The sequence below is a fragment of the Drosophila hydei genome, unplaced genomic scaffold (genome assembly GCF_003285905.1).
Source record: "Drosophila hydei strain 15085-1641.00,03,60 unplaced genomic scaffold, DhydRS2 tig00000296-arrow-arrow-pilon, whole genome shotgun sequence".
NCBI lineage: Eukaryota > Metazoa > Arthropoda > Insecta > Diptera > Drosophilidae > Drosophila > Drosophila hydei.
Genome location: NW_022045705.1, coordinates 1,109,809 through 1,132,851, shown reverse-complemented (window position 1 = coordinate 1,132,851; position 23,043 = coordinate 1,109,809). Strand labels below are relative to the sequence as shown.

At 39.1% G+C, this 23,043-nt stretch overlaps 1 long non-coding RNA gene across 1 annotated transcript in view; it reads left to right on the top strand.

Moving 5' to 3' along the window:
* The window catches only part of LOC115483036, a 77,867-nt gene extending 74,973 nt beyond the window's left edge, over window positions 1–2,894 (top strand). The window contains exons 2-3 of the long non-coding RNA XR_003944213.1: window positions 2,621–2,700; window positions 2,815–2,894. This is a non-coding gene — a long non-coding RNA (uncharacterized LOC115483036). The remainder of the gene's footprint in view (window positions 1–2,620; window positions 2,701–2,814) is intronic.
* Window positions 2,895–23,043: the final 20,149 nt, after the last annotated feature.

Below are 23,043 nucleotides of genomic sequence, written 5' to 3'. Positions count from 1 at the left end.
CCTTTTGTTACCATGTTTTCTTTACTAGTGTGTGTGTGTGTGTGTGTGTGTGTGTGAAGCTTGCAAACTGTTTATTATTTTGTCGACAAATGCGTGTTCGAACCAGAGACCAAACAATCCTAACACAAAGCATAACCATATTGTCCTGACGTGTTTCCCTGTCTTCCTCAGCCCCTTCTCTTCCCCTCTCACTTTGCTGTCCATGTCTCTTGACCAGTCGAATGGCCAGTGTCCGTGGTACGGTCTGGCAAAGGCGCATAAAATTCGCATCATTGATTTCTATTTCGTTCAGAGCTCATTAAACAATCGGATAAACTTTAAGAATCAACAACGGCAACAACAGAAACAGCAGCAGCAGCAGCAACAGCAACAGCAAACGGCACAGATGGACTGACAGCTCTTTGGTGGCAAGTCTGGGACCTTGGGATCTAGTTGTATTCCAGTTGGAGCTCATGTTGATTGTGCGTGAGATACGCCCACACACGCACGCACACACATAGACCCAAATGCTAAGCGACGACCTCCTTCGTCTTGTACAACTGGGCCTCAGCAGCAAAGGTCAAGCTCAACAGATTTTTCACTCATTTTTATATACTACACAGACATCGGTTGGGCGTGTTAAGCGTATTTCATATCAAATATACCCTATTATTTAAACGCAGAAAGGTAGACATGGTTTCAAAGACTATTTACAGGGTATCTTATAGTCATGCGAGCTATCATTGTAGCTCTTCAATGGAATTTGTCAATTCTTAAAGAAAAAACTTGATATAGTATACTCAGAGGAACTTTAGCAGCATGTGCAGGGTATAGCTAAGTCGATCAATGTGAACAATTTGCAAAACTCATAAACAAATTGTTAATTTGGAAAGCTTGCTTCATGTTCATAAAACTGTCTGACTACTATACAGGGTATATTATAGACGATTCACATACAGGGTATATACTAGTCGAGTTGCTTGCGTTTAAGCAAGCTAAGTTGTTGAGTAGCTATAGTAAAGGTATTCATATCATAGCTGCTTACAGTTTGCTTTAACCCTTTCATTAGTGAAGCTATAGGGTATATACTAGTCGAGCATACTCTCATACTCTTTTTAGTTTATTTTATATATTTAAAAGTAGGAAAAACACGTGCCTTCAAGCGACTATCATGTGCAGGGTATCATCAAGTCTGGCCCTTTTATCTAGCTTATTTAATTCTTATATGCAAATGATATGCACACGCACTCATGCTAATGTCATCCAGGTAACAATTTCTACCTGTGTTTTAGTTAATGCTAATTACACGGTATATTTAAGTCGAGCATGCTTTGGGTACAGTTGCGCTGAGCTTAGCTGCGTTTTAAAGTCAGCAAATGGCAAGCTGTTTCGACAAAACATAAAGCACAAACAGCACCAACTGGCGTTGTGCATGGCGCGGCCAGCTTCTGGCACGAGAATCGCCGAGAAGGGCGCAACATCAGAAAAGAGAAAAAAAAGAAATCATTGAAAATTGTCGTGTAATTAGCCGTTAGACTCTCGGCTCAAAATTGTTGTGTGTTGCTTTAAGTACGTGTCGTGCCACATTTGCAAATGCGCTTCAAATTGCTCATCCGCACACACACACACACACAGTGGCTGGGTTGTGGGTGTGTGTGTGTGTATGTGATTTGGAAAATCATTGAGTTGTAAATGGGATTCGAGGCTGCACGTTCGTGCATACAAATCGTTGCCTTAAAGCGACCCTCGGCTCGTTTTGGCTGCCTCGTTGACTTGGCCCAAATCGAAGAAATGAAATTTAAATTTTATGCAAATACCGAACACACACACACACACACATATATCCCGCTAGCTGTGCTGACAATGTGCTAAGCATCGCATTTGGCCATTTTCTGGGTTATTTTTTGTTTTGCGCTTTGCAATTTGCCGCGCTCAACTTTTTGCATTTTGGTGACAAAACGCCAAAAACGCACCAAAAGCCAAAAAGTTGTTTACGCTTTTCTAAATACCCTCTACTTATTAGTCAAGATGCATATTGATTAGTAAAGAATATTGTATCGATAATATACGCTTAGTATGTCTATTCAGTCTATTACATAGACAGGCTTTACGTATGTCATATAAGACTACAGTTATCGATCATCGACGAAAATTAAAAATAACTCAACGAGATACAACACAAATATGTAGCAAAAATCGAAGTCGAGCTTGTTATTTGCTACTCCAAATAAATCAAGTTTTAGCCAAATCGATAAATATCGATAGCGTCAGCCAATATTGTAGATCATAAGAGCTAAAAGCATACTTATTAGTAAATGCTAACAAGTCTACATAAAACAATCAAAACTTAGCACAACTTTATATTAGCAAAATCGATAAATATCGATATCAATCGCACATACAATAAGCATAGCTCAGAGATTATAAGAGCTGAGCGCACTAAATTTGATCAAGACTAATCAACTTATTGAATGAATTCGAACTGATTTATCAATGTCAGCCACAATCGATAAATATCGAGTGCATGTTCTTATTGCATAAGCGTATACGATAGATTATAGAAGCTAGAGCCAATCAATTTTGTGCGTTGCCACAAACTATTGAAAATTTATAACAGCTATCTAAACTTTTCATATTTCAGCAATACCGATAAATATCGATAACTGTTGCATCACATTCATAACCATACTTCGAAGATCATAGCTAGCGCCATTCGTCTTGGTGAGTTGATTCAAAGTAATTTGCAAATTATTTCAAATCAATCGATAAATATCGATAACAAATCGTGTCGACTCGCAGCGATACCTAACAATGTTAAATATTTCCAACACACAGATTCAAACACCTCTTAGCTGTGCAGCCAGTGACCATTCGACACACACTACTCATACAGGGTATCTTATAGTCGCAACCGCTCAAACGTCGCGCAGTCGCTTACTTGTTTGCAGCTGTTGCTGCTGCTGTCCTGTGATTAGTTTTAGCTTTTGTGCAATTTATGTTTGTTGTTTGGGTAAATAAATAAATAAATAGTATTTCATTTGTGCAGCGAGCCCACTGTTGGTCACCAAATATTTGGAGCATTTAATGCCCCAGTGTTATTAGTTGAACACTCGCTGATTCCCCATGGACGTGGACGACCCCCAAAGTTAGATTAACTCCACAATCGTATTGAATTGCAGCCTGGCCTGATGTGCGTGTTGGTGTGGTGCTTAGAGCGTTTTATTGCACGCAATCAATACTAGAATGGATTGTAGTGTTGGTAAACGGTTTTTTATAGCTTGGCTTTCCGCACTGCTGTTCAACACTTGATAGCTTGCTTACGGGTCATTAATGTACTTTTAATGTTGCCTGCTAGCTTTTATGAATGCGTTTTAGTGTTGGTAAGCTCGTACTTATAGTTAAACTAATAACACTAATTTTTAATGTGTTCACTTAACACAAGCTGCATAGCCAGGAGTTCCTAAAGTGTCCTAAAAATTGCTCAATAAATGCTTGAGTTTTGTATGCCATGATTTGCTTATAAAATTGCAATTGCTTTGCTGAAGCTTTCAAAGCAGCCAATTTCCCATATGTCAGTGTTGGTAAACGTGTGTTTATTGTGTAAATTCTAAGATTGCTTAGCGAATGTGCTCTGAAAACACTTCACAGCTGACAATGGGCCTTCAACTCACTCATTTTAAGCCTTTAACAGAATTCACTTGCACTTTGCAGTGTTTTAAAACGTTCAACTATAGTTTCTTAATGACGTTACAAATATGCCTTCAATTGACAGAAATTATGCGTTGCGTGTGGCCGACGCATGCATTGAAACTTTGCCGGTTGCCATTTGTCATGTTAGAACAAATTAATGGAATCTGCATTTATGAACGGCAATCGCATTTGCATTTAGCCACAAAAATATGCAACAAATTTTGCCAACAGGGTATGCGTAGATTACTCTGATGGCGTATGTAAACTTTCGGAAGTAACAAATTTTCTAGCACTTCGCTCGTTGGTTTGGTGTCTCTTTGTCTGGATGCCTATTGCTGTTGACGCATCAACAAAGAATACAAACAAAAAAGTAGGCGAAGTCCAACAGATACCACATCCAACAATAGCCAATCAACAACACTTTGTATACCCTGTACAAGGGATATGCTAAGCTTGGGAAATAGTTGCAGCTAGAGAAGGAAATATATTCCACAAAGGTCTGAAGTATTAGATTCCGACAAACATTAGCTATGCATATGAGAAACCCAAAGCCATTCGCTCAATGAATGTAAATCTGATTGAATATGGGACTTCAAATCTAATTCAATTGCGAACAAATCGATAACTTTCTCATGCAATCGATAAAAATCGATATGGCATTTCAGTTGTTTAAGCATATCCCAGAAGTTCACATAGAAATAACCACAGTCAGCATGGTCATGGTGTTTGCTAGTCGTGCATGCCCGGCTAAAGCACGCTCACTGGCTTTATCCAGTGCTCAGATGCTCTATGATATTATTTTATGTAAATTTTCATGGAATGCATATAAAATACACAGACAGACCTTCAACAGCACCCACACACCGACACATATCTCTATATGCTTATAATGTATACAGATATATCTGTGTATTTTATATTCCTATGATACTCACAAATATTGTTGTTTGGTCGTCAAAGCATATGAGCATTTTTAAATAAACCTCGCAGCCGCGCAACACAAAAATGTTTTGCAAGAGAAATTAAACACCGAGATAAAGCATATCAAGTTCCCTCGTTAGCCGGGTAGCTGAATTCTCTTTTGTAAAATATGTTAACTAAAAGAGAAAACTGCTTTTTTCCATGTCAAAGTGTAGTTGAAATTAATTTTAATATGATTATTTAACATTTTTACCGGAGAGTGAAACGCATTCAGCATTCACACAATGCAAAAAGCGCAAAATTTAATGTGCAATTTGATGCCAATTTGCCATGGCCCAAAGGGCATAGCTCTACATGAAGTGCTAAGCTTGTGGATTCATTACTCGAAGACTGCGCGGGAGCGCATCGTAAAGCGATAGCAGGTGAGGGTATACGCCAGTATATCAGTTACTTTCCCAATTCTGTCTATGCAACTAAATTCAATTTATGTTCTTAAATAGATGATGTATATATACCCCATATGTGGCGCCCGTTTGCCAGGGTATTTCATTATCTACGCACCGAAAACATAATTCATATAATCTCTCTAAGCTGAGCATCCTTTCGCCCTACGCACACTTGTCTGTCAGCATTTTGTGCAATTTTGGGAAGTCTGTAATCAGTGCGTTTGGCACGCATCTAACATGATTCAGATAACTTGCTTTCAGATACAATTACTCCGCAGAGAGTTTGGCTATTAATTCTTGGTAATAAGTTTCGGGTTCACTACGTGCGCCCAGCTAAGTAATTAATTAATCAAATGTCACACGGCTGTCCGAAATGCAACATATAATTGTCTTTTCTGCAACGAGCATTTTGTATATTTCAAAAGCTACAAAGTGAGTGTCATGTTCAAATTATTCAATATACACACATATGTACAGATGTCACTGTAGCCCGAGCTGCCCGTCAGCTGGCAATGATTAACCAGCTCTCCGCATATCCACTTCCAACTCAGATGGTGCGTAATTAACATGCATTGGTTTCAACACTTTTACATGTGGAGCGAACGCAAATGCAATTAGATGCAGGTGCGTATATCCAGCTGCAGATACATATACAGATAGAGATACAGATAGAGATAGAGTTAGGGATAGGGATACAGATGAGACTCATTAACATTTGTGAGAATCACTGAGAAGAGTCACACAAGCATTCAGATGCTGCTAATCATACAGCAATAAAAAAGTTTTATTGTTCCAGCAAGAAATTGCAATTTTCATTATTTCAGACCTCAGATTTGTCAAGTTTACATGAGACGAGGCCAGCCTTTGGCTCGAACAATAAGATTTATGTGCAGCTCTTAACTGGCTTTCATTTGCAGCCCAGCATCAGCTCGGCCTTAGGGCCGGAACTTTAGACCAAAACCCAAACTCAAGCTGTGTAACGTGGAGTGTGTGCCTGTCAGTTGAGTTTCCTGCGACAACAATCGAATCAGAGACTCCGCCTCAAGTTCGTGTTGCTTGTTTATACGCGTTGTTGTTGTACTCGAGTTGAGAGTTGGGCATCTGGCTAGGCACTTCTCGCATCTTCATTGAGTTGCAGCTAATTTAAGCCTTAAAGTGCAGTTAGTCAAACCAACTAACTGTAAATGTTTGTTTAAACAGAAATCACATTCCCCTAGAAGACCCCTTAAAGAGCCAACAGCTGCTTACATGATGTTTAAGTGTTAACGGAATGTCAAACAGTGTAAAAATTAACTGAAAATAACTGTAAAGTGTTGATATAACATCATGTTAAGGCAAGACTGCACCCACCCACATATCATACTGATATCCACAGTTTATTCCAGCACAACTTTGTCATTAACAGAACTCATATATCATAATGTTAAAAAGCAGCTTACTATACCGTAAAATGATTATTAACAGCTTTTTTCACACTTAACATAATGTTAAGTTGACCTTTTAAACGATATGCATTTGCCGGCCCTTTCGAGCTAATATGACATATTTATTATTAGCTGGCTCTACGACCTGTATGAGGAAATTTGTCAAAAATGCATACTTAATAGTGCTGAGACCCTGAGTCCAAATCTCGCAAACCCTTTGCACGCCATTAAACTAAATACTCGCATGATCTCAAGCAGATGGTCGCGTTTATGTTTGGCTTACGCATAATTAAATGTGACTAACCCAAAGAGCTCAACCAAAACATAAATATAACAAGTGGCAATAATGTTACAAGTGTGTAGGCTCGACTAGCAGATGCCCTGTAAGATATATCCATATGCATAACTTCCATGTGGACCTCATACTCGAAGCTCTCTAACTGACTAACAAATCTTAAATCAACTGGTTTTGAATCGAGATAAGTTGATATACCCCATTGCTTTGTTGCAGGGCAACTTTTTGGGCTTAACGAAAGCACATGCAAATAGTGGTTGGAAGTTGTATGTGAGAAAGGCCAAAATGAATTCAAAATATAAAACAAAATAAAGCAAAACTGAAACAAAGCTGAAAACAACGATGCGAACTGCCCAAAACAAGTAGCAGCTCTGGGCAGTAACTGACTGCATGATACTCTACTCAACTCTGATGAGGGAAGTCAACTGTAGAGCTTGTAGAGCCAGAATCTACGAACTGGTACACGGCAACATATATATTCCCAATACTAAACCAATATACTCTCTTTGTCACTTAGGGAGCGAGCATGGAAAAAAAATGACTACCAAAATATGCTGACGACCTTTTCACGACGAGAGAAATTTTCATAAATTATTTGAAAAATGTTTGAAATGATTTACGCTCATTAATCTTGTCTGTGTGAGCGTGTGTGTGAGCGTGTGTGTGTGTGTATGTGTGAGTGTGTGTCCGTGTGTGTGCGCTGTGGTTTGGTTAGCGGCCATTTTTAAGGGGCATTTCTGACAGCTTTAGTTTTTGGCAATTCAATTAGGCCAAAATGAAAGCATGTTGAAAAATTGTTTTGTTGCATTAACCCATTGTTGGCCCCCAAAAAGCCAGCCGCAAGGACAGCGGCAACAACAGCAGCAACAGCAACAACCACAGCCACAGACTCCCGTCTGATGTGTGTCTAAGGCAATGTTTTTCGCCTGTTAAACACCTATCTGAAAAGGGGTATATCGATTCATATGTAAGCTTTGAACTTCGATGAGTTTTTATGGAAATTACAGAAGTCAAAAATATGGGTACAGCAGCACCTCGTCATGTAGCTACCCATATTCACTCAATTTACACTAGTGGAATCATTAAATTATCTCTCTGGAGATATTGTATCATGTAAGTTACTAGCTAGTTGAGAACTGATTTTACTGATATTTGGTACAAGCGTTTCTTATGTAATGACACTGAACATATGTTGAATTCAATGAGATCGAAGAACTATATCATATAACTACCTATAGGAACTCAGCTAGTTGTGAACCAATGTTATTGATATTTGATAGAAACTTTTCTTATGGAATGAGACTGAACATATGTTGAATTCAATGAGATCGATGAACTATATCATATAACTACCTATAGGAACTCAGCTAGTTGTGAACCGATTTTACTGATATTTGGTACAACCGATTTTTAAGTAATGAGCTCAAACATACGGCGAAATCAATTAAATTAACTCACTATATCATATGATATCATATAACTACCTAAGGGAACTTAGCTATTCGAGAAGCTGTCTTAATAAAATTTGATACGGACTTTTTCTACATATTAATGAGTGATTTGAAATGCTATGGATCAAGATAATGTAGTATATCATATATAATTTGTGAGAAATTATCAATGTTGCTCCATTGATCTTGATAAGCTTTTATCTGGCTGCATTTAGAGAGTATTTGGTAGGCTGTGCATTGATTCCATTTGAACTTTTGCTTTGTTTATGTTTGTTGACTGCTCGTCGCCGTCTAACGAGCCGCACAAATGCCGGGCAATTAATCATTTGTTTCTTTGCTTTTTACTCTTTATTTTTGTTCTGTTTGTCGGTTTGAGTTTTTCTTTTGCCGCTTTTTGCTGCTCTTTTGTTTCTTGGCGTCTCATTTCACAACTCATTTCCGGTTGGCGCCGGAAACGCATCTTCGACATTAGGTCAGATCGGCGTCCGGGTATCGCTCGTGATTTATGGCATTCAAATTGACGCAAATGCCACAACCGCCAAAACACACACACACACACGCACACAGTGACTCAAAGGTGACAACTTTGTTTGTGGCCAAACACATTTGGATCGATGTGTGTGAGCGTGGTTCGTGCAAAAACTAATTCAATTTGCATATTTGGCTTTTGGGTTCTAAACTCAATCAAAACAAGCGATTTTCAATCGCAGCGGTCATCAAATGCCTTTGCCTCTCCACTCTCTATGCCTCGCTTCCCTTCTCTGAATTCCTCTTGTTCAACCCTTTGGCACCATAAAAATGAGCCGCAATTTTGGTTGATATCCAGCAGACAGACAGAGTCACATGTGTTTCGACTAGCGAAATATGTTTTTCGAAATTCAGTTAACTAACAACAAAAGATTTAAGATAAATTTTTGTAGTTCTATGAACATTTTTAAGCGAATTGTAATTTGACGACCTGAGGCCCTAGGTCGCTCTACTTTGGCCAGAGAAAGAACACAGAGGTACTTAATTATATATATATTTAATATGGTATACGTATACTTATTGTGTGTCTATATGCATGCGCGTGCATGTGTTAACATATGGCAAATAATAATGCATTTGCATGTGCTACACGGCGTATGCGTTATATTTATAAACAAAGTTTTTTGTTGTGTGCACGAAACATCTAGCAAAACATAAGAACAACGCAAACTCAACCTTGAACACACAAACACACACACACACACACACACACACTTGCGTACACACAGTTATTTAATGGCGTTTTGATAATGTCAACACATCTCAGCTGCGCCCCAAAGCAGGCAACACTTTTTTTCATATTCAGTTTTTGTGTGAATGCAGAAAAGCGCAGACAAATATGCAACGTAATTGGATTTGAATGCGTGTGGGTATATTACTGCATACAAGCGTTATATCCAGTCATAAAATCTGTGTAGGCTGCTGAAGCTTTCTTCATAGTTCATTACTTTCAGCTCACATAAATTGTTGACCAAAATTGAATCGATTTTTTGGGGCTTCGCATAACTTTTATAGTCTGAATTAATTGAAAATGGAAACTCAGCGATTCGTGTAAAGTTTGATAGCAAATTTCTTACTATTCAAATAGCAGCGCAGAGTTCAGGGTATCTCCTGGTTGAGCACTCCCCATTTGGCGCACGTTCATATATTTCAGTCTCAATAGCCACTCTAAAACTAGAATTATTATTTAATATTTGATATTTTTTCACTTTTCATAAATAAATTATTTATTTATTTTTATTTTAAATTTTGAAGCGAAAAAAAATTGTTAATTTTGTATTTTGACATAACTTTAAAAAGTGTACAACTTTCATGTTAAATTTTAACAATAGCGTCGACAAGCTCTACTTGCCTAAGTGCCGTAGCTCTCTAGCTCAAGCTTTCACAACTTTCTTACCACTTAACTGATTTTTCAGGACTTATTCAGTATTAAATTCAGCTGACGAAAATAACTTTGAAAATGTTTGTTCTAGAGACGCCTTAATTTCATGAGAAGCCTTAACTAAAACGGCTTTTGCACTCCAAACTTTACAGCAGACGTGTTATCAAAAGCCGATTCGTTTTAAATTTCAAGTCAGAGTTGATAAATATTTTATGCAAATATTTTTGGGTCAACTGTCAGGTGCTTTAGCTTAATCATTTCCATTTCCGCCTTTTCTCTCTTTTTTTTTTTTTTTTGTTTAAATAAAAGCTTTTCTTGTCTCGTTGACCATGAGCAGATATACTTGAAATGCTAGCAAATACTGCGCTCTACATAAAATGCATGTCGTAATCGAATTATAATACCATCTAGTCAAGGATATGCACAAAAAATGCGACTGGGTGGCGGCCAAGGCAAGCAGCTGTGTGTCACTCTTTCTCTCTCCCCCTCTCACTTGCTCTCGCTGTCTGTGTGTTTGTGCTTGTGGCAGGTGGCAAACAACAACTCGTAGTGGAAATATGTATGCATATGCATTCAGGCGCGCAGTCTAGAATAGATTTTTATATTCGACTTTGTGGCATTTGCTGCATATCTTTTCACTCTTTCTGTCTCTTACTCTCTCTCTCTCATCTCTCTTGCCTTACACTTTGCTCGTGTAGAGATTTTGAAGTGCATTACAAATAAAAAAAGAAAGCTAGCTAGAAATATGCAGCAAAAGTTTGAATTCTTTTGGCGCGCTTATTGCATACAGAAAAGCAACCAAAGCAGAGGCCGCCTCGAACGTGCTTCGCATCGGCAAGCCAGTTGGCTTGCTCCGGGTCCGGCTCTAGGTGTCTAGTTCGGGTGTCCGGGTGTTGGGTTGTTCGGGTGTCGAAACGTATCCAGCAATTTAATATTTGCGCCGAAAAAGGCGAAACTACAAATGACACCTGTGGGAGTGGACATGCCCCTGCCACTGCCCCTGCCACGCCTCTTCTTAAACAAACCAAACGCTGAAAAGGGGCTTTCGCACAACCAAGTCTCATTTGGTCTATTTGTTGCATTTATTCAATTTGCTGTTTGTTTGCTGAGTTGTTGTTGAAATTTATAGTTGGCAGAGTTTTTAAAGTGTTGTGTAGAGCTGCGGCGAGAGTGTAGAGAGTTATTTCGATGTAAATCGAGATTTTGCATAGTTATAAACAGAGAATCGTGCTGTTATGTAGAGTTGTGGCATACTTTGGAGAGTTTTTGAGGGTGGCATAACGCTGTGGAGAGTTGCAGCGTGTTGCCGATATTTGTGGAGAGTTCGATTGTAGGCTGTGGAGAGAGTCGGCTAGCTATGGAGAGCTAGAAAGAGTTGTGGAGAATTGCGGAGAGCTATGGAGAGTTGTGTAGTGTTGTGGAGAGTTGTGGAGAGCTGTGGAGAGTTGTGGAGAGTTGTGGAGTATTGTGGAGGGTAGAGGAGCGTTATGTTATAAAGTTGTGGAAAGTTGTTAAACAGTATATATATGTGAAGAGTACGATAGTAAGCTGTGGAGAGATATTGAGAGTCAGATAAGTTCGATGAAAAGCTTTCGAGGGTTATGGAGAGTTTAGAAAAGTCAAAAGTCAAAAAGTAAAGGAGTGTTATGTTGTAACGTTGTAAAAACATTGCATATTTGTGGAGAGTTCAATAGTAAGCTGGGAAGAGCTGGGGAGAGCTGTGGAGAGTTTGGAAAAATCGTGAAGAGTAAAAAAACGCTATGTTATAACGTTGCGGAAACTTGTAAATTTATGGGTAGTTCGATAGTCAGCTGTGGAGAGATGTTGAGACCTGTAGATGGAGAGTTGCAGACTTGCTCCATGTATAGAGAACTTTGTTGAGAGAAGAGCATTACAACTTCGACATGTTGCATATGCAGCATTCAATTTATGTGTAGAGCTTATTTAGTTTACAAGTCGACCATATTTCGCTATTAAATCTAGAAAGCCAAATACGCTCTGTGATGTGCGTTGCATAGAGAAATAGCAAAAGAATTTGTGTTGCCACGGAAACTCAATTGGGCCAAAAAAGTGTTACACATAAATTGCCATCGAAATTTTTGGAGAGTTTTGATTGCAGCGAAAAGCCAAACGAAAAAAAGTATTGGAATACCAAATGAAATATGTGTTTATTTATGGTTAATTCGGTATGAAGTTGATTTAGGTATTTCGGGCAAGCGGGCTTTACGCGAATGCGAAAGCGAAAGCAAAACTTTTTCGCATTTATCAAACAAATATTTCGGAATGTGAATCATCGACTAAAAGGCTTATTGATGATTTTGTAGTATTTGGTTGTCGGCTTTGAGGCAACTAGAGTTGATAAAGTGGGCTCTGAGCTTTAATGAAATCAAATCAATGCATTAAAGTTGATGTTGGGGCTTCTAGTGCTGTTCGCTGTGAGCAAGACAAACTTTAACTAGAGCCGACTCAGCTCAAATTATGAGACCTGAGCTTTCACTGGCTTGACTTTGATATGCTGCTTCTACAAATCTTCGCTCGAATCAATATTAAATTGAAACTTGTTTGAGATGAGCCCATGTTTGATTGGACTTCTACAGCCCTTGGATCGAACCCAATCGATTATCTACTTTGGAAAAGTTTTTAACATAAGAGCAGAATGTGATTCGAACCCATGCGCGAAGGTTTGCTTAGCAAACTTTTCAATGCAGGACTTTGAGCCAAGGCTGCCCCTGATCCAACTGCTAAAGGAACTAAAAGCAGTTGAGGTTTGAATCCCTGTCTTATAATTTGAATATTTACTTGAGTTTCCCAGACTGCAATAATGCCTGTCAAATTAACCAATTCGGTTAAGTTCGGGCCAATGTCTTAATGTTAAATTACTGAACTGTGGACGACTGTGAAGTCATTAAAATCGAGCCTTGAATACTGCTTGCTGAGAGCGTAAACAAATGAAAGCAAAGCAAGGTGACAACGTGAAGGCTTCAAGCACAGCTCGAGGACTCTTTCGTTCTTCGAACTTGAACACTTCAATAAACACAAGCATATCTGAGAGCCAGATATCTGAAGCCAACCACAAAGTCGAAAGCAAAGCATTATACTGTCTGCACTCGAATTCGATTCGATTCGTTTCGATATGATTCAGACATGGACTTCGACTTGGATTTGGGAATGGATGAATGCAAAGCACAAAGCACAAATCACAGATTACAATTTCGCTTGGATACCACGCACACACACACACACACACATACTCATACAAAGAGTGTATTGAAGCGAGAGAGAGGCGTAGCTAAGGGGGGTAACGGGCCACTGAGGCAGGTGGATGGTTGCAGGGCAGTGGCATAACTCACTGGAATACATGAATAGTTGCATATGAAAAATCACCGAGCAGAAAACTCTATCTATGTGCATACATATATGCAAGCGAATGACCACTGTCCAAGCAGAGAGCTGCACTGAAAGAAAAAGCGCGCACTGCATATGAATCGATGACATGACTGAGGCTCAATGCCATATGTGTGAGCTACAGAGCTTAAAATGTTCCATCTACATGCTCAAATAATTGATATCGATTTATATCGATCTAATGTAATGGTATCGATTAATTGAAAGTTGCATGTACCTAGAGCTACAGAAAGAAAGAGAGAGAGAGAGAGAGAGAGAGAGAGAGAGGAGAGAGAGAGAGGGAGATTAAAAGGAAATAAATCGCCTGGCCTGTTGTTACTGATCAAAGATTGGACTACTTTTAGACTCAGGTATACTCCGCTCCAATTGCCTAAACTGTATGTGATCTATGAACTATGTTAATCACTCTGATTTTCTATCAACTTATGGCATATACTTCAAGGCCTAGGGGAAGCCTTTCAGCACGCCATTCTGAATGTTAAAAGGGTCCAACAATAATTGATCAGCTTAGAAACTTTTAGAACTGAATACTTGAAATATGATTTCTCGTTTGATTGGTTATATATGTATATAATTCTATCTCTCTCCTGTAGATCAGTGAACTCAGTAACTAGATTGGGTCTAGGACTAGGCGCAAACAATTAAAAAATAATGAGTGCAAATTTATTTTGAATTAAAAAACAAATTTTAAATTATTTTCTTAGTGTATTTGAGCGTACCATTTGTATGTGAGTGCAACAGTTTTTTTTTGTAAATTGTTACAAAGTTTTGTGCAGTGTATTTTATATATGTACATATATTTATATATATAGAGGAAAGTCTAACTGAATGTGTGTATATATTGGAGTTGGCAGTGGCGTTGACCACAAAAGCATAAATGCACTTGTAAATCTCTGTGTGTGTGTGTCTGTGTGTGTGCACATGAATGCCAAGTGCTGCTGCCACGCCCCCTTGGCCGCCCATTGTTGCCGGTGTAAAGTGTGTGCACTGATAAGCAGGCAACACCCGAAAAAAATGTGTGTGTGTGTGTGTGTGTGTGTAGAAATCGGGATAGGAATTGGGCTAGCAACAGAGATAAGGTAGCAGCAGCTGAAGCAGCGACACAGAGAGATAGAGAGAGGGGGTGTGGAGAGGGAGAGGGCAGAGGGAAGGGAATGGGAGCCTGCAGGTTAGGCGAGAGGCTTCGACATAAATAGAATGCTAAACAGCACGCGCAAATGTGTCCTGCAGGAGCTGTTTTTAGTGGGGGGGCGGCATGGGGACGCTGGGCAATTCTGGGCAATTGCAATATGTGGGCGTGGCTGCGTGGTTTTGCATGTGCATTGCCAACTCTGACTTTGGCATTGGCCACGTCTGCGTTTCGCTTTCACATGTGGCAACGGCGGAGCGGGGCGTGGCAGCTGCGGACGGTGGCGCGGGACGGCAGGAGGCGTGGCGCGGGGGTCCAGCGTTGGCGACTCGGCGTGTCGGACAATGGCGCATAAATCATGCATAAAACTGAAAATGGAATATGAAAGCAACATGGCGTGCCTCTGTGTGTGTGGGTAAATGGGTGGTTGTGTGGGTGTGTGTGTGCGGGTAGTGAGTGGAACGCAGCGTAACACGCAACAAAGGAAACAAGTCTCGTTTGTATTGAAAATTTTGATTGCAAGTTGCGTTACGGATAAGACTCTAATACATCTGCGCGTGTGTGTGTGGGTGTGTGTGTGTGTGTGAGTGAGTGCCACTTGCCCCACAGGTATCGTTGAGCATTGCATAGTGCATATCCATTCAAATATTTGGCAATCCATTCGCTGATCGGATGAGTTTTTAATAAAGTTTCACGCGTTGCAATTCGCAAACAGTTTAGGCAAAGTGCTTAATGGACTGAAGAGAAGGGATCAACAGTTGAGCAGTCAAAGGAAATATCACTTCTGTGTTTGCCCAAAGCAAACAGACAGATTTTCAACCAAATGGTTTAACTAATAAGAAAGCTGCTTAAAGCTTCTTCTTAAAGCTTCTTCAAATACACAACATCTTTTATCGTTTAATATCATCTTTTACTTCAGCACATGAACGCTTAAAGCTCATGTAAAGCTCTAGTATCTGAAGAAATAGCAGATGATTTAAGAAACATTTGAAGCTAGCTTTCAGCTTAAGGCTCAACTAGTAGACCATTCAAGTTCATTAAAGCTTTAACTTTGAGCTGAAGTCTGCTCTATCAATTATATTAGATCTAAAATACTGTGAAAGGCACTCTTTACCGTTCACCTCATAAAGCTCTTTATCAACTGTCACTTGCAGCTTTTTCGATTAAAAAACACAAAGTAAACGCTTAACTCAACTTCGAGTCAAAGCGCTTTAATTAGCTGATTTGAAGTTGTTTTTTTTTTTTTGTTTTTGATTTTCTTTCCTTCTTTATTCTTAGCTCAAAGTGCAGCGCCAGTCGTCTGACCCCCGTAAGTGGTTAGCAATCAGAAAATGCTTTGGGGCAATGCGGTCGCATTATTTGGCTGCGGCTCACCAATTCAGTTCAGATTGCTGAACTGGTTCAGCTGAGTTGAGCTGGTTCGACTGTTCACCTGGTCGCCGGGTCGCCGGGTCGCCGGGTCGCCAAGTCGTCAGGTCCCGCGGCGAATTATCGCCAATCACTTGTGCAATAAATGAACCAAAAGTCGTTATGCGACGACAATAAGAACAGGAGAAAGGACGAGATGGAGGACGACTTGACTTCAGAGTCGAATCCAGTTAACTGCTACACTTACAGAAAATTATGTTAGCAAACAATTTGACCTACATAAATATGGAAACTGCATAATATATTTCATCCTGCAAGTAATCCCATTACATGGCGTTAAGTAACTGAATTTAAAGGGCTTCGTTTAAAAATTATCATTTAATTAAAATTGTCTAGCGCTTCTTTTATACTCTTATACTCTTATACTCTTATACTCTTATACTCTTATACTCTTATACTCTTATACTCTTATACTCTTATACTCTATACTTTATACTCTATAATACTCTTATACTCTTATACTCTTAATTACTCTTACTCTTATACTCTTATACCTTACTTATACTCTTATACTCTTATACGCTTATACTCTTATAACTCTTATACTCTTATACTCTTATACTCTTATACTCTTATACTCTTATACTCTTATACTCTTATACTCTTATACTCTTATACTCTTATACTCTTATACTCTTATACTCTTATACTCTTAATACTTCTTATACTCCTTATACTCTTATACTCTTATACTCTTATACTCCTTACTTATACTCTTATACTCTTATACTCTTATACTCTTATACTCTTATACTCTTATACTCTTTCTTATACTCTTATACTCTTATACTCTTATACTCTTATACTCTTATACTCTTATACTCTTATACTTATACTCTTATACTCTTATACTCTTATACTCTTATACTCTTATACTCTTATACTCTTATACTCTTATACTCTTACACTCTTATACTCTTATACCCTTATACTCTTATACTCTTATACTCTTATACTCTTATACTCTTATACTCTTATCATTAATGTTATGTGTTGCTTCTTTTCGATCAGTGTACCAGTCTGTTGCCACACCCACTCTCACGCAGTGAACACCTCCGCCTACACGACACAAAGGTGTCCTTGACAAAGTAGCAAGCAAAAATTGTTCGCAGCGCACTTTTCGGCGCTCTGCGCTCGCCGATTGCATCCGCAGAAGCAGCAGCAAAAAAAAAAAAGCTAGGTCATAAGTTGAGCGCTGCAGGCATGATGTCTATATAGAAACAAAAAAAACACACAGAAAATATAGACATGTATATACAGATATCTGTGTATATATGGGTAAAGGCCAGACGACGAGGCAAACGCATTTATTCATTTAACCTTTTACTGCGAAGCGAGCGACGGGATCAAACCAATAAACTTTTGTTGTATTGTTGGGGTATTAAGTAGAAAAGAGGGCGTGCCAAAGGCGTCGACGGATGGGGTGTCGGGGGGATAGGTCACACTAAACGATGGCACGTAGCTGCGTCAAGTAAATGGGAAAAGTTCCAGTCAAATTCTGATGAAATGAAATTAGTTTTCGCTTGAGTGTAACTTCCGTTTGTCGAATGACTGGACAGAATAAAAAATACAATTCTCTGTGAGGACCATAGTGTGTGTGTGTGTGTGTGTGTGTGTATGTGTGTGTGCAGGTTAATCTACGGGCGGGCATAACGCACGCCGCATATGAAGGACGGCCAAGTGACATCAATTCGCCTTCAAAATCGTTATCCCAAAAGCCAACTGTCTCCCTCTCTTCCGCCCACTTTTTCTCTCTCTCCCTCTCGCTACTTCACGTTGTGTACGACAGCAATGAAACCACAAGAAATCGCTTATAAATGACATACTTTTACCACCCGCCAACGTAACAAGAGCAACAGCAACAACTATTACGACTTCATGTTGTTGTTGGCCACAATGTTGGGCTGAAAGTTTCAAGTGCAACGTCACGGCACAGTGGTGCAAAATCTATTGAAAATGTGGTAGAAATTAACTAGCGAAAGACAGAGCTGAAGAGTTGAAATAAAAGACCAATTTCATATAGAGCCTTTGCTATGCTTCAAATGATTGATGACTTTGAACATGGCAGACTGGCCGATTGATTGACAGAGCAACTGACTGATTGCCACTAGACTGATGGACTGATCGATTGACTGATTAGCTTCATAGTGATTGAGCGGCTGAATGATTGATTAACTGTTTGAGCAACAGATTGATATACTAACTGGTAGACTGATTGATGGACTGACTACTTTACTGATTGACAGATCAAGTAACTGACTGATTGACTGATCCCTGACTGATCAAATAACTGGCTGATTGACTGACTGACGCTAACTGGCTGATTGAGTGCTTGAAATGCGAACTTATCAACTCACTGATCGACTGACTCTGCTGCACTGTATATACAAGAATGAGAATTTTCCTCTTTTAAATCTATTTGGAGCCCACTGTGCGTTATACGCTTTATGAAGTGGACCGCATAGATGACTCGGCATACACAAACATAAAGACATGTACACACACACCCACACACATACAAAGAGTGTTACAGAAAAGTTTGAGTATCAATCAACGACAGTCAATCAATCAATCAATCAAATGCACCAAACAATGATGCCAAACAACGAAGTTGATCGCGATGTGGAAATGGGAAGTGGAAGAGAAGTTTCCAATGAAATTTTCCACTACTTTCCACTTTGCCAAATGCCACTCAAAATGCTGTTGCCTGTTATTGTTGTTGTTAGGATTCGCGTTATTGTTGTTGTTGCCGCTGTTGTTTTTACCTGTGACACCTTTAATTTGATAGAGGGTTTTCCTTGTAGTTGGGGCTGCTTTCTAATTTAGTCGACGCTGCGTCTTTTCTAGAAAACATTTTTGATATTTATAACTTTTCTAATTGCCATTCCATGGGAGCGAGAAAGAGATGGCGAGTGAGTTGGAGTTACACACATGATATGAGGCATTAAGGCCATTGGCCTGACAACGTTTGCGGTTTCATTGCCTTGACAGCAGCTTCTGCTGCAGCAGCTGCTGCTGCGGCTGCTATTTCTGCTTCTTACTCTTCTTCTTCCTTGACTTCTTCTTCTTCTTCTTCTTCGGTTCCGGAAAAATGAAACGATTTTTCCAAGCGAAAGTTGACGTTGCATTCGAAATTATTTACAACTAGCTGCTGCCAGGGTAACCAGTCAAGAAGAAGCGAAACCCAGCAACAACAGCAATAACAAAGCAAATTTCAAGCTGGGAAACAGTTGCAATACACGACCCGCTCAACCCCCAAATGCCACGCCCAAAAACCCTGTAACGCCCCCTTTATTAGAATCTCAACCCCCCCCCCCCCTCTCTCTCTCTCGCGCTCGATTCCAGTGAAATGCACTTCAATGCTTAAATGACAATCAAGTTGGAATTTTTTTCTACTTTTGAGGTTCCACGAAAAATCGTTTGAGATGAGACAACAACACAATTAGAAAGGCTACCTGATACCCTGTACAACAATTTAACATATATCTAGACAGATATATGTATACATTTACAGATATATGCATATATCTATATAGATATATATTTCTTATGTTTCTTTACAGAACTAGAACTAGAGTTGTTGACTAAAATATACCCTATAAAATATGCATGTATGCTTTTGTAGTATATGTACTAAAACTTTAACGGACTCTTCTTCTCTTCTTCTTTATCTAAATTCATAGCTGTAACTACAAGTCACTGAATAAGCGTTAAATATCTTTAGACCTTATGCAAAACACAGTAATTTAATTTTAGATCATGCCTTTAGTCTTTAGTCTTTAGTCTTTAGTCTTTAGTCTTTAGTCTTTAGTCTTTAGTCTTTAGTCTTTAGTCTTTAGTCTTTAGTCTTTAGTCTTTAGTCTTTAGTCTTTAGTCTTTAGTCTTTAGTCTTTAGTCTTTAGTCTTTAGTCTTTAGTCTTTAGTCTTTAGTCTTTAGTCTTTAGTCTTTAGTCTTTAGTCTTTAGTCTTTAGTCTTTAGTCTTTAGTCTTTAGTCTTTAGTCTTTAGTCTTTAGTCTTTAGTCTTTAGATACGAAGCTGTTTCATATAGGCTCACTTCAGTTGCGTATACCAAGCATTAGCTCACTTCTACAGGGTATACCCAAACTTGGGCTACAACATCATAAAAGCGAGCAACTTTTTAGTGCAACGACAAATGCAAAATGCATAACAACAACAGCGATGGGACAAGCGAAAAAAGTAGCTGAAAAAATGTGTAAGCGAAGAAGATGAAGAAAAAGAGGTAGTAGCAAAAGTAAAAGTAGAAGAAGAAGAAGCAGATGCCAAAGCAAAAGAAAGAGCCAACGCAAGAGCAAGAGCAAGAGCAAGAGCATAACAACCAAAGCAAATTGGCGCGGACTTGAAAAAGTGCTTAACTAGATGTACAACATGAATAGTATACAAAAATACACAAATATATAGTATATATATATATAAAGATATTCATGTATGTAATGCATATACATATATGTTTATAAACCCTAAAATTTTGTACAAGCTACGAGCTCAATTTAGAGAGCTCAAAGTTCAGTGCAAATTGAAATGAGCGGGTTGGAATACAGGGTATAAGCCAGAGGGTATGTTGCTTAACACCTTCATATGGCCAAGGAACTATACATATTCCTGTTCCTTTAGCTTACTCCTTTAGTAACTCAAATTGAAGTCATCCTCGTATACCAGATATCATCTATATAAATTTAATTAAATTGCTATAGCACATAGCTGCCATAGAGACTATTAGTTCAAGCTTCAGTAGTAGTATGAATAAATTATGAAATTGAACTGCTCCTACTACTACAATTAGATCACATTTTAGTACTTATATGAACAACTATGTAATCCTTTCTGCTATCTAAACTAAACTTTGTCATTGCAAGTCTGTACTCGCTGCCTATATGCAAACCAAATTTGAGCCATATAGAAGCATTGCTTCATATAGCTGCCATAGCAAGTTTAGTTCAACTTTTTAGTACTTGTATGAACAACTTTTGTGTAAGTGTAAGTTTTACGCCCAAATAAGCTTTTCAGAGTTATCAACTCGAACTGGGCAGTAAAAAGTTATACTAAGCTTTTAACATAAGAACTGAATCTTATTAAAGCCCAAACATTGTATCATCAATCGTATTTTTAGATCTAGTATGAAATCATTTTTCGTTGATTTAGAACATACTTTCCATTTACAGCTCGCTCTTACAGATCTATACATTAAATACGTGTACTACACGTCTATATGATAAAGCTGTCATAGGCGCTGAGTAAGACTTTTAGCTCTTATATGAAAAATTGATGAGTTCTGTACTGAAAATCTTCCATAAATTGAATATAGACTTTTGCCAGGGTATTCAATTGTTGTGACATGATTTCTGTGCGTCAAGTCAAGTCAGGCAGCTAAATAAGTATACCCAATAGACCAAGTAGGGATACGGACTGGCTGGGCGAGTGTCCAGCTACCCGATTTTAATCGTGACACCTGTCCAGCTGGTCGACTGGTCGCTGGGCCAGTGACACGCGACGCCGGGCGGCATAATTAAAAGTTAAGTACCTGAGCGGCAGATATACGCCGTGCAAAAGAGAAGACAGGTGAAAGAGCGAGAGAGAGTTGTGCCCAAGCGATTCTCCCTAGACGCAGCTCAGCTCACAGACAAAGCCAAAGGCAGGTTGCAGTGTGTTGCCTGTACTAAAACTGGCAACAGCTCGTCGACGTTGAAATAACATGCTGCAGTTTTTAATGGGCACCTGCAATAAGGTGAGGACGGTCAACGGCGCCAGGCGCCCGCCTGAAGGGAGCGCTACACTAACCCAGCTAAAATGCTTGCCTGTTAAATTTTTCACAAAAGAACTTAACGCAAATACGCTTTAATGAGTTGTCATTGGCGCACATTGCCCTGGCGCAAGTACCCTATAGACGTGGGGTATGCTCAATGGCCGAAAGAGCAGTAAAAAGCTGGAAGCTAAGGCCGAGAGCTAGAAGTGCCTTGAAGGAGGAAGGAGAAGAGGAGAACTTGAGATTCAAATCCGAAAAGTATATTGAACTATGCCAAGTTTGAGTAAGATTTATTGATTAATAACAGCGTATTTGACGCTCATCAAAACCAAGTTAAGCCACATTGAAGTGGAGTATAATTTAGTCTTAAGTCAGAGACAATTTTTTAAGTGCGTCAAGGGTCGTCGCAGATTGTCGATTGCCTTGTCTGCGAATATACCTGGCTATGTAAACGCATATATATACTTATGTCTATGTGTACTTGGGGGTAGCAGGTTGACAGCGTTGTCAAAGTCCTTGAATGAGTTTGTTGAGGTCGTAACTGCATTAAATGCTAAACTACTTAGGAGTGTCGGATGGAAAGGGGCGCCGAAGGCGGAGGCGGCAATAGATGTAGAGTGGAGTATAGTAAGTGGGAATTTCTGCAACTTGTTGCAGCTTATTAAGTCCCGCCCAGCCACGCCCCATATTTAACTAGTTGAGTGGTGCGAAAAGTCGCACTCAATGCAATGCCGTTTCATCTATAATCTGCAAATAATGAAGAGCTCTATAAGTAAGACTTAAGGGATTCCACGCGAATTATAATGGAGAGAAAGGAAGATGGAAGATGGAAAATGGAAGATGGAAGATGGAAAGATGGAAGATGGAAGATGGAAGATGGAAAGATGGAAGATGGAAGATGGGAGATGGAAGGATGGAAGGATGGAAGACACTAGACACTAGACCCCGACTCTGACAATGTGTAAACAGAAAATATTTGAAAGCAATTTAATCTGAATAACAAATGCTCGCTTGCTATATGAACTCGATTTTCGTATTTCTCTGATTTCGATTGCAATGAAGTTCAATCAATCAGATTCTCTTTTCAGCTTAAAACAATAAGAAACAAAAACATTTTGAAACACTTTACGTTCATGGGATTTGGGAGATTTCTGGCCGCCGCTGACTGAGTAGCCCTTTGCTGAGCTGTGCTAAAACTGAGCAC